We start from the raw sequence: 10653 nt of genomic DNA, 5'->3' as shown, positions 1-10653 counted from the left end.
AATAGGACCTAGTGGTAGGGCAGCTGTGAGGAATATGAGGTGATGCGTGGAAGAAAGCAAGCAGTTAAATTAAGCATTCCTATATATGTTAGCTGCGGCCACTCACAGTGTTGCACTGCTTGTAATCCCATCCTCAGGAGGCTGAGGCAGGAGGATTGCAAATTCAAGGCCAGCCTCAGCAAGTTAGCAAGTTAGCGAAATAAGACTTTTTTTATTTAAAAAAAAAAAAATTGTAGAACAACTAGGGGGAAAAAAAGGCAAAAATCATCATCTGCTTTGAAACTTAGAAAGCATCTCTTTGAGGTCCCGAAGGTTGTCCCAGGAAAAAACCAATGCCACAGAGACAGCTGTTGGAGTAGAAAGAAAGGCTTTATGGAGGTCACTGGCAACCTGGAAAGTTGCAGGGCAGAGAAGCACTGAAAAGCTGGGGCAGCCACGGAGCACCCCTCTTCCCCCAGATCCTTGCCAACAGCCAGAAAGATTCCAGACATTGGCTCAGAGGAGCAGGCATGAGTTTGTTTGTTTTGGTGATGGGACTGGTGAACCCAGGGGCCCTTCACACTCCCTGCTTTTTTAGTTTTTATTTTAGGCAGAGGTCTCACTAAATTGCTGAGGCTGGCCTTGAACTTGTGATCCTCCTGCCTCAGTCTTCTACAGGTGTGTGCTGCCAACCTCTCTCAGGCCCAAGTTTATTGAAGGGCTAACAAAGGGAAAGGGGACACTTTCAGGGGACAGATGGAGTCCTCTCAGAGGAAGGATAGTGTCTCTCCTGCCCTCCAAGTTTGTGTGTACCTGTGTGTGTGTTACTGGGGGTTGGAACCCAGGGGTGCTTCAATCATTGAACTACATTCTCAGTCCTTTTTATTTTATTTTTGAATTTTTGAGACAGTGTCTCACCAAGTTGCTGAGGCTGGCTTCAAACTTATGATCCTCCTGCCTCAAACTCCTAAGTCTCTGGGATTACAGGTGTGCCACCAGCTAGGACACCTGGCCTGCCCTCCAGTTTTACTGTGAGTCCCAAGGAAGTTTCCAGAGAGTCCCACCCAGGTCCACCTTTTGACTTGTGACTGACAGCTGGATGGTATCAGTCAAGTCCCCACTGTCATGACAACTCTAGGTCGCTTTGGCCCATCCTGACAGGTTCTAACTAGAACCTCTTCTTATAGATTTTAGGGGGAATTACTATTATCTCCCTGAGTTCCCACATCTAAGGGTCACAAAAGTCATCTGCTTCGGTGTAACTTGTGTTCTCCTCATCAGCATTTCTGGCCTGGCATTTAGATAACAGGTTGTTGGCTGAGGAATGTAACATAACCTGTCGGCTTACACCAGGCAGGCTGCAGGTAAAAGGCTTTAAAAGAAAAAAAAGAAAGAAAGAAAGAAAGAAAGTGAGGATCAGCACAGCAAGCCCAGTTTATAGAATGATTTCCTTAACCTCATGTTCCTGCTACTCATGTCTGTTTCTTACCAGGAAGGATGACAACTAATGCCTCAAGTCCCCTTTCCAGTCCCCTCCGGGGAAGTAGGAATATTTATTTGAGGATCAGGTCAGGGTCTCTGAGCAGAAATCAGCATTTCCCAAGAGCTTAAGTCCCACAGTCTGGTGTTTTGGCCTGACCCCAGGTAAACTATCTCTTCTCCTGAGGGCAGGAAGTTCCAGTTTAGGGGTCAGTTTTTATGATGAACCAGCTGTTTTCTGAAATCATCTCAGAAAAACAAGCAGGATCGGAAGAATGCAGTGCAAAGGCCATCTCCAGGAAAGAGAAAGGGAATGGGAAAAAAGAAAGATGGAGTCGCCACCCATGGCAAGACTCTGTACAATTCCACATGCACACACATGCACACACGCAGGACCAGTATTACAGAGAATTTCCTGTTTCTTTTTTCGGCCAGGGGGATTGAACACAGGGGTGCTTTACCACTGAGCTACATTCCCAGAACCACTCCCCTTTAAAAAAAATTTTTAGATAGGTTCTGGCTAACTTGCTGAGGCTGGCCTCTTGAGTTCCTGAGATTACTGGAGTGTGCCTTGAATATTAACAGTGTGACTTACAAAATTTGAGTAATTTGAGATTTGATTAGAGGTTTGCAGTAGTGTGGCACGGTGGTACATGCCTGTTATCCCAGGGACTGGGGAGGCTGAGGCAAGAGGATTGCAAATTGGAGGCCATCCTCAGCAATTCAGCAAGAGTCCTTTCTCAAAATAAAAAGGACTAGGGATGTGGCTCATCGTTAAAGCACTTCTGGATTTAATCTCCAGTAACAGCAACAGAAAAAGAGGTTTGTAGTCCTATTGTTACCGCTGTTGACCGGTGACGAGTTCTTGCTCCCCTATGTTGAAGAATAACACCAAAGAAGCACGCCGAGGCAAGGTCAGAGTAGAAATTAGAAATTTATTAAAGGACAGAAGAAAAGACTTCTCCCGGAGGAAGAAGGGGACCCAGAAGGTGGAATCCGTGGAAGTGCAGTTGTCTCCCCTTTTTATAGTTCTTTCAGTGATGGAATGTAGGTTAGAAGGCCTGAGGGGGGGGACACAGGTGGGCCAAAGAAGTGGTCTGAGCAGGAAGGACTTCATTATCACTCCTTTGTGATGGGCTATCTTCAAATCTGCTGGGGGCTATTCATTAATACTTCTTCCAGGTGGACTTTGGCCTAGGGCCTCTTCAGGACTTCATTAACATTCCATGAGTTGTCCTGTTTTCCCTGAGTCATTCCCAGCATGGCCTTCATTTTAGATTTTACTCGGTATTAGACCCGATTTACCTAACTACACTGACTACCTAACTTTAAATCTGGCTTCACTATGAGGTAGAGAGCTCAGCACTGAAGTTTTCTTTGTTGTAGGCGCTCTGGGGTCCTAAAATGACAATAGAGACTTCACAAGAATTAAACAAGCAATCCAGAAGCAAAGGCAACAAAGGCACTGTCTTCAGCAAAGACAATGTTTTGACAGTCAAAGCAAAGCCTGGGCAAGGGTTTGGTAGCCCGTGAATCACGAAGTGACAACGTGAAATGATTAAATACTAAGAAAAAAATATTAAGCTTACTGTAAATAAAACAGGCTCTATTTATAACAATGGAATATTAGCTGTAGAAAGGAATGCAAGAACTGGAAAGAGAGCCCAGATATAAACTCTCAAATACACAGTCAAATGACTTTCAGTCACCGGCTGGAGTTGTAGCTCAGAGGTAGAGCACTTGCCTCTCAAGTGGGAGGCACTGGGTTTGATCCTAGCATCATATAAAAACAAATAAAGGCACTGAGTCTATATTCAACTAAAATTTAAAAAAAAAAATGACTTTCAGTCAGGGAGTCAAGACATTTGGTGAAGAAACGAAACTCCACTCAAGTAATGGTCCTGGAAAAAACGGTGATGCTGGGTAAGTAGAGGGACAGAGGCAGCCCAGGTACTCAGGAGGCTGAGGCGGGAGGCTGAGGAGGAAGGGTTGCAAGTTTGAGGCCAGCCTGGGCAACTTACTGAGTCCCTGTCTCAAAATAAAAAAAATAAAAGAACACCTTGGATGTAGCTCAGTGGTCCAGAACCTGCCCAGTGTGCAGGAGCCCTGGGTTGCTGAGAGCCATAGCTAAGTAAGAATGATGCATGGCATGACCCAGGTCATTTGCAGTGACATTGCATGAAAGGTGACCTTGCTCAAGGACCAGGGCGGATCTGGGTTTAGGGCGCTCCTTGGGTTAGGGCAGTTCCAGGTTTAAGGTGTATCGCTGGGAATAGGGCATATCCTGCTGCCTCCAGGCGCCTGCTCCTTGAGTTCCTATTGAGTTCAGAGAGTATTTTGGGATGCAGAGCCCAGTGGAAGTATGGATTTCCCCAGAACCTGTGTGTAGAGTGCTGGTGTGAGTTCGGGAATAAAGAATTGCTGTTTGAATCTACAAGGTGTGAGTGGCTCGTGATTTTGTGCCCAGCCAGACTGCAGCACTGGGTTTAATCCCTAGTGTGGCCCAAAAAACTAATATCATAAACACAACTCTTGGATCTTTTGTAGAGGTTGACATGCTGTTGGCAAAATACTCTCCTGTGTTGGATAATTCTGAATGTAATTAGGAGTTATAGCAGAGATTTATTATTTTTATTTTACTTTATTATTACTATTGTTGTTGGCTGTACTGGGGATGGAACTCAGGGTCGCTCTACCACCGAGCTACATCCCCGACCTCATCCCTTTTTAAAAATTTTGAGGCAGGGTTTGGCAGAATTGCCCAGGCTGACCTCCAGCATGCAATCCTCTGGCCTCAGGTTGCTGGACTTCTGAGTCACTGGGATTACAGGAGTGTACCATCATCCTGGGCAGCTCCAGTAGAAGGTTTTACCCTATAGACCTGGGACCACCACCAGCAGCAGCAGCAGCAGCAGGACATGGAAACTTTTTAGAAATGCAAATTCTTGGGGCTGGAGCTAGGTCAGTGTCAATAGAATATTCTAAGTCCCGAGTTTAGTCCCCAGAGTGAAATAGCAACAAAAGAAATGCAAATTGTCAACATCCTGGATTAGAAACTTTGGGTCAGGGCTGCAGCCTGTGCTTGAACACTCTCTCTAGGTAATTCTGGTTAATGCTCCAGCTTTGAAAACCGGCGGGTGATGGTGCAATGTTCAAGAGGGCTGGGGCTGTCCTGGCGCTGTGGCGCATGCCTGTAATCCCAGTGGCTTGGGAGGCTAAGGCAGGAGGATCACCAATTCAAAGCCAGCCTCAGAAATGGGGAGGCTCTAAACAACTCAGTGAGACTCTGTCTCTAAATAAAATACAAAATAGGGTTGGGGATGTGGCTCAGTGGTTGAGTGCCCCTGGGTTCAATCCCCGGTACCAAAAAAAAAAAAAAAAAAGCTGGGGCTGAGGCAGCAGATGGCAGGTTCAAAGCCAGTCTCAGCAAAAGTGAGGTGCTAAGCAACTCAGTAAGACCCTGTCTCTAAATAAAATATAAAACTGGACTGGGGATGTGGCTCACTGGTCGAGAGCACCTGAGTTCAGTCGCCAGTAACCCCACACACACACCCACACACACACCCACACACACACACAGAGAGAGAGAGAGAGAGAGAGAGAGAAAGAGCTGGGTCTAGAACTGACTCCAGGGTTCAAGTCTTGGCTCTGCTGCCAGCAAGTTGTGTGATGTTAGGGGAGACAATCATTCCTAGGTGGGGACCCAGGTCTACCAGCTATTTGCTTTTTGTGGTACTGGGAGGCTGTTGTGATGGGCAAAAGGTTCGACGCATGCAATTCAGGGGGAGAAATAAAGAATGTCCACGGGCTTCTGCCCTTTTCCATCACTCAATACACTTTTCAAATCACTCAATACAATTTCACTCTATAGGTTCTTAATCAAGAAAATCCTTAATGCTAGGCACTGCATAATCAATTCACAGCACAAAATTCTAGATTAATTAATTCTAAGCACTGAAAACACACTTAATCTTGACAGGCTAATGACAGACATTCCCTCTGCAGGCTAAGTTCAAGTCTAAAGTCTGAAGCCTTAGGCTGTTAAGTCCAGCAGCTGCACACTCACTCTGACCACGATGATCAGGTCAGGAACCAAGGCAGGATTATCCTGGGGTGGAGCTGATGGCCGGCTGAGGAGAGGATCCGAGGGAGAAATTGCGGCTCTCACCCGGGTCAAGATGTGGCTGTAGAGTTGGAGAGCAGTGAGGACCATGCAGAGGATCAGGCAAATGGTGACAAGGGATGGGATGTCAGTCCAGGTCCTAATCAGGCTCTCCAGCTGTGTGCTTAAGTCTTGGCGGCTGTCTGTTCATTTGCTCTATTATTTATACTAAATTTGGGGGCTTTTGACACTCCTTTCAATCCTTATCAGCTGCCACAGGATTTCTCAGTGATATCACTTACCCTGGGGTTAAAACCACTGGTCTGGGGCTGAGGTTGTAGCTCAGTGGTTGAGCTCGTGGGTGAGGCACCGAGTTTGATCCGCAGCACCATATAAAATAAATAAGTTTTAAAATATAAAGATATTGTGTCCATCTACAACTAAAAAAAAAAAAAAGAAAGAAAAGAAAAACCTGGCTAGTGGTCCCACCCTAATCTTTTTGCCTTTTCCTCTCATCTGGGCAGTGAGGACAGCCAGCCAGAGGCTTCTGAGTTTATCCTGGTGGGGAGAAGTGACTTGTTTGTGCCTGAGGACCATACATACATTTTTTATATCTAGGAGTGCAGGGTGAGACTGCAGGTTTCAAACTGGGATTTTTAAAATGGAGTGGCTTAGGCTCAGGCCCAAGGCCATCCTCACAGAGCTCAACCCATAGGTGCTCTATCACTGAACTACACCCCCAGCCCTTCTTTATTTTTATTTTCTGACAGTGGCACACTAATTTGCTCAGAGGAAGAGGAAATCTCTCAACTCTCCACAATTATTTGGGAACAAGGTAAGAAAACATCGGATCCATGACACACCTAGAATATGCCTACATAGCACAGCTAAAAAAAAAAAAAAAAAAAAAAGTTCCAATGATATGTCATTATACAACATTTTAAAAATAACTTCAAAAAAGACTATTCCCCTGAGAGCTAAGACAGGCAAGGAAGAAATGAAATGGAAAACAAAAGTGTAAGCGGCCCACGCTTGATAAAAATGGAAGCAGAGCTGTTTGCTGGTCCCTCCATAAATAGGACAGTTCCACTCAGAGCTTAGAGTGCCTCTGCTTACGGTGGCACCGCTGACTTCCACGTGGCACATTCAGCCTGGCTCTCTTCCTGTTCTCCCCCCACCCCCATCCTTTTGTATGAGGATTAAACCCAGCCTTGCTCAACCACCCAGCCACCTCTCCAGCCCTTTTTATTTTCTATTTTGAAACAAGGTCTCCCAAGTTGCTTAGGGCCCCCTAAATTGCTGAGGCTGGTCTTGAAGTTGTGATCTTCCCAGGGGCTCCTCAGTCACTGTGATTACAGGCGTGCACCACAGTGACGAACTAGGTTAACTTGAAAAGAATCTGTTTAGCAGGAAAGGTGGCCTCCAGGGCACTTGTTTTGAGACTGTTTACTTATGTGAATAAGAGAACACTTCCTTTTTTTTTTTTTTTTTCCTTTTGCTTTTAGCTGCCGAGATGTGTTTATTCAGGATGGTGGGTGGGAGGAGCATTTGGTGAAGGGACTAAATGTCTGCCTCACCCCCAAACCCGCCCTTTCTCCACCACTGGAATGCAAGCACATCTCCCAAAGGGGTTTTTGTTTTATTTGTTTTGGGTTCTGGGGACTGACTGAGCTCAGGGCCTTGCACTTGCTAGGCAAGCTCTCTACCACCTAGCTGCATCCCCTGCAGTTAAAAAATATATTTTTTATTTTGCCGGGTGTGGTAACACAGGTCTGTAATCCCAGCGTTTTGAGAGGTGGAGGCAGAAGAACTGCAAATTGGAGGCCAGCCTCATAAAATATAAAAAGATCTGGGGCTTGGGCTGGGGTTGAGGCTTAGCGTTAGAGCAAGCACTCCACCAGCACAAGTGAGGCCCTGGGTGTCAGGCCAGTGGCGGTGACTTAGAACAAAGCAGCCCACATGGGAAAGAAACATCAATCAGACACCCATGGAAATGCCTGTCAATCCGTGGGATCTCCTACTAACGCCTATCAATCAGCAGGACCCTCTGGACAATCCTGGAGTTCAGCCAGCTCCTCTGAACTCCTTGGGACAAGGGACTCTAAAAACACTTTTTCCTGTCCCAAGCCCTTTCCTTCCTGCTGTAAGCCCCATAAAAGTCCAGTCTGGTCGAGCTTCCACGTGGTTTCTCCTCAGACCCTTCTCCTGTCCACTCTGTGGGTCTGATCGAGTTCCGCCTGGGAGTGACATCTCAATAAAGCCTCGTTCCTGGGCCTTTTTAAATCTGCCTCCTTTGGCCGCTGCCCTATCTCGCCTGATTTGACATTGGGCTTGATCCTTAGTACTTCATAAAAATAAACAAATAAAATTAATGGAAAAAAAAAAAGTCTGGGGCATTGGTTTAGTGGTAAGCGCCTGAGGTTTCAATATCCAGTACCAAAGAAAAAATAATTTATTTTAAATGTTTAATTTTACAGACAGCTCTGACAGTCATGGAGATGGTCCTTCAGATCACGTCTTTTTGGAGACTTGAATTCAAGGCCCTGCACACATCAGTGTGCACTCTAACACTGAACTATATACTTCCAGCCCCAAATGGTTATTTATTTATTTTTTTTCTTTTGGGTACTGGGGATTGAACTCAAGGGCACTTGACCACTGAGCCACATCCCTAGCCTTATTTTGTATTTTTTTTTTTTTTAAGAGAGAGGGGAGAGAGAGAGAGAGAGAGAGAGAGAGAGAGAGAGAGAGAGAGAGAGAGAGAATTTTCAATATTTATTTTTTAGTTCTTGGCGGACACAACATCTTTGTTGGTATGTGGTGCTGAGGATCGAACCCGGGCCGCACGCATACCAGGCGAGCGCGCTACCGCTTGAGCCACATCCCCAGCCCTTATTTTGTATTTTATTAGAGACAGGGTCGCACTGAGTTGCTAAGCACTACATTGCTGAGGCTGGCTTTGAACTCATGATCCTCCTGCCTCCGCCTCCTGAGCCACTGGGATTATAGGCATGCGCCACTGTGCCTGGCCAAGATGGCTATTATTAAAAGAAAGAAAGAAAATAATATGAGAAGAGGGGAGTAGTGGGGCTGTGGGAAGGGGACAGTAGAATGAGACGGACATTATTACCCTAACACATGTATGATTACACTACTGATGTGACTCTGCACTATGCACAGCCAGAGGAATGAGAAGTTGTGATCCATTTGTGTATAATGGATTCTACTGTCCTGTATAACTAATAAGAAAAAATTAAAAAAGGAAATAATATGAGAATATGGAAAAATGGGACCCTTGGGCATTGCTGGTGAGTATAAAATGGTTCAGCTGCTAGGAAAACAGCATGGCAGTTCTCAAAAAATTCAGCGAATGGAAAAATTGGTTTTCCATATGTAGAAAAATGAGACCAGACCCTTTTCTCTCACCCTCCACAAAAGTCAACTCAAAATGCGTTAAAGACCTCAGAATTAGACCATAAATTACACAACTCCTAGAAACAAAACAAGGTCAACACTCCAGTACATAGGCACAGACAATGACTTTCTCAATAGGTCCCCTAAAGCTCAGGAAATAATGCAAAGAGTTAATAAAGGGGATGGCATCCAATTATAAAGCTTCTGCACAGCAAAGGAAACAATTAGGAATGTGAAGAGAGAGCATACAGAATGGGAGAGAAATTTTTGCTAGCTACTCTTCTGACTGAGGATTAATATCTAGAATATAGAAAGAACTCAAAAAATTTAACATCAAAAAATAAATAAAATAAAATAACCCAGTAAGAAGTGGGCAAGTGAATTAAACAAACACTCCTCAAAAAAGAAATATAGGGGCTGGGGATGTGGCTCAAGTGGTAGCGCGCTCGCCTGGCATGCATGCAGCCCGGGTTCGATCCTCAGCACCACATACAAACAAAGATGTTGTGTCTGCTGAAAACTAAAAAATAAATATTAAAATTCTCTTTCTCTCTCTCTCTTTAAAGAAAGAAAGGGGCTGGGGATGTGGCTCAAGCGGTAGCACGCTTGCCTGGCATGCGTGCAGCCCGGGTTCGATCCTCAGCACCACATATCAACAAAGATGTTGTGTTGGCCTAGAACTAAAAAATAAATATTAAAAATTCTCTCTCTCTCTCTCCTCTCTCTCTCTGTCTTTAAAAAAAAAAAAGAAATATAAATTATCATCAAATACATGAAAAAATGTTCATCATGGGCTGGGGATATCGCTCAGAGGGTAGAGTGCTTCCCTTTTTTTTAATATTTATTTTTTAGTTTTAGGTGTATATAAAGATATTGTATTTTTATGTGGTGTTGAGGATCGAACCCAGCGCCCAGTGCATGCACGCCAGGCGAGCACGCTACTGTTTGAGCCACATCCCCCGCCCTGGTTTCAATCCCCTGAACCATACACACATACAAAAAAAAAAAAAAAGTTCACCATTAGCAATTAGGGAAATGCAAATCAAAACTACATGGAAATTTCATTTCATACCTGTCAGAGTGGCAGCCATCAAGAATACCAACAGGGGCTGGGGTTATGGCTCAGCCATAGAGCGCTCGGCTCGCATGTGCAAGACCCTGGGTTCGATCCTCAGCACCACATAAAAATAAATGAAAGTAAAAAAAAAAAAAAAAAGACCAACAATAATAAATGCTGGAGAGTTTGTAAAGAAAAAGGAACACATAGGCTGGGGATGTAGCTCAACCGGTAGCATGCTCTCCTGGCATGCTTGTGGCCCGGGTTCGATCCTCAGCACCACATACAAACAAAGAACTAAAAAATAAATATTAAAATTCTCTCTCTCTCTCTCTCTCTCTCTCTAAAAGGAAAAAAAAAAAAGGAACACATTCACACTGTTGGTGGGATTGTAAATAAATACAGCCACTATGGAAATCACCATGGAGGTTCCCCCAAAGACTCCTAGCTGTACCTCTCCTTGGTATTTATCCTGAAGAATTAAAGTCATCATGCTACAGATACCTGCACACCTATGTTCACAGCAGCACAATTCACAATAGCCAAACTACAGAACCAGCCAAAGTGTCCATAAATGAAAACATGGCTGAAGAACATGTGGAATGGGTACACAATGAAGTTT

The sequence above is a fragment of the Urocitellus parryii genome, chromosome 3, assembly GCF_045843805.1.
Source record: "Urocitellus parryii isolate mUroPar1 chromosome 3, mUroPar1.hap1, whole genome shotgun sequence".
In the NCBI taxonomy this organism is placed as follows: Eukaryota; Metazoa; Chordata; class Mammalia; order Rodentia; family Sciuridae; genus Urocitellus; species Urocitellus parryii.
This window is presented reverse-complemented; position numbering follows the sequence as displayed.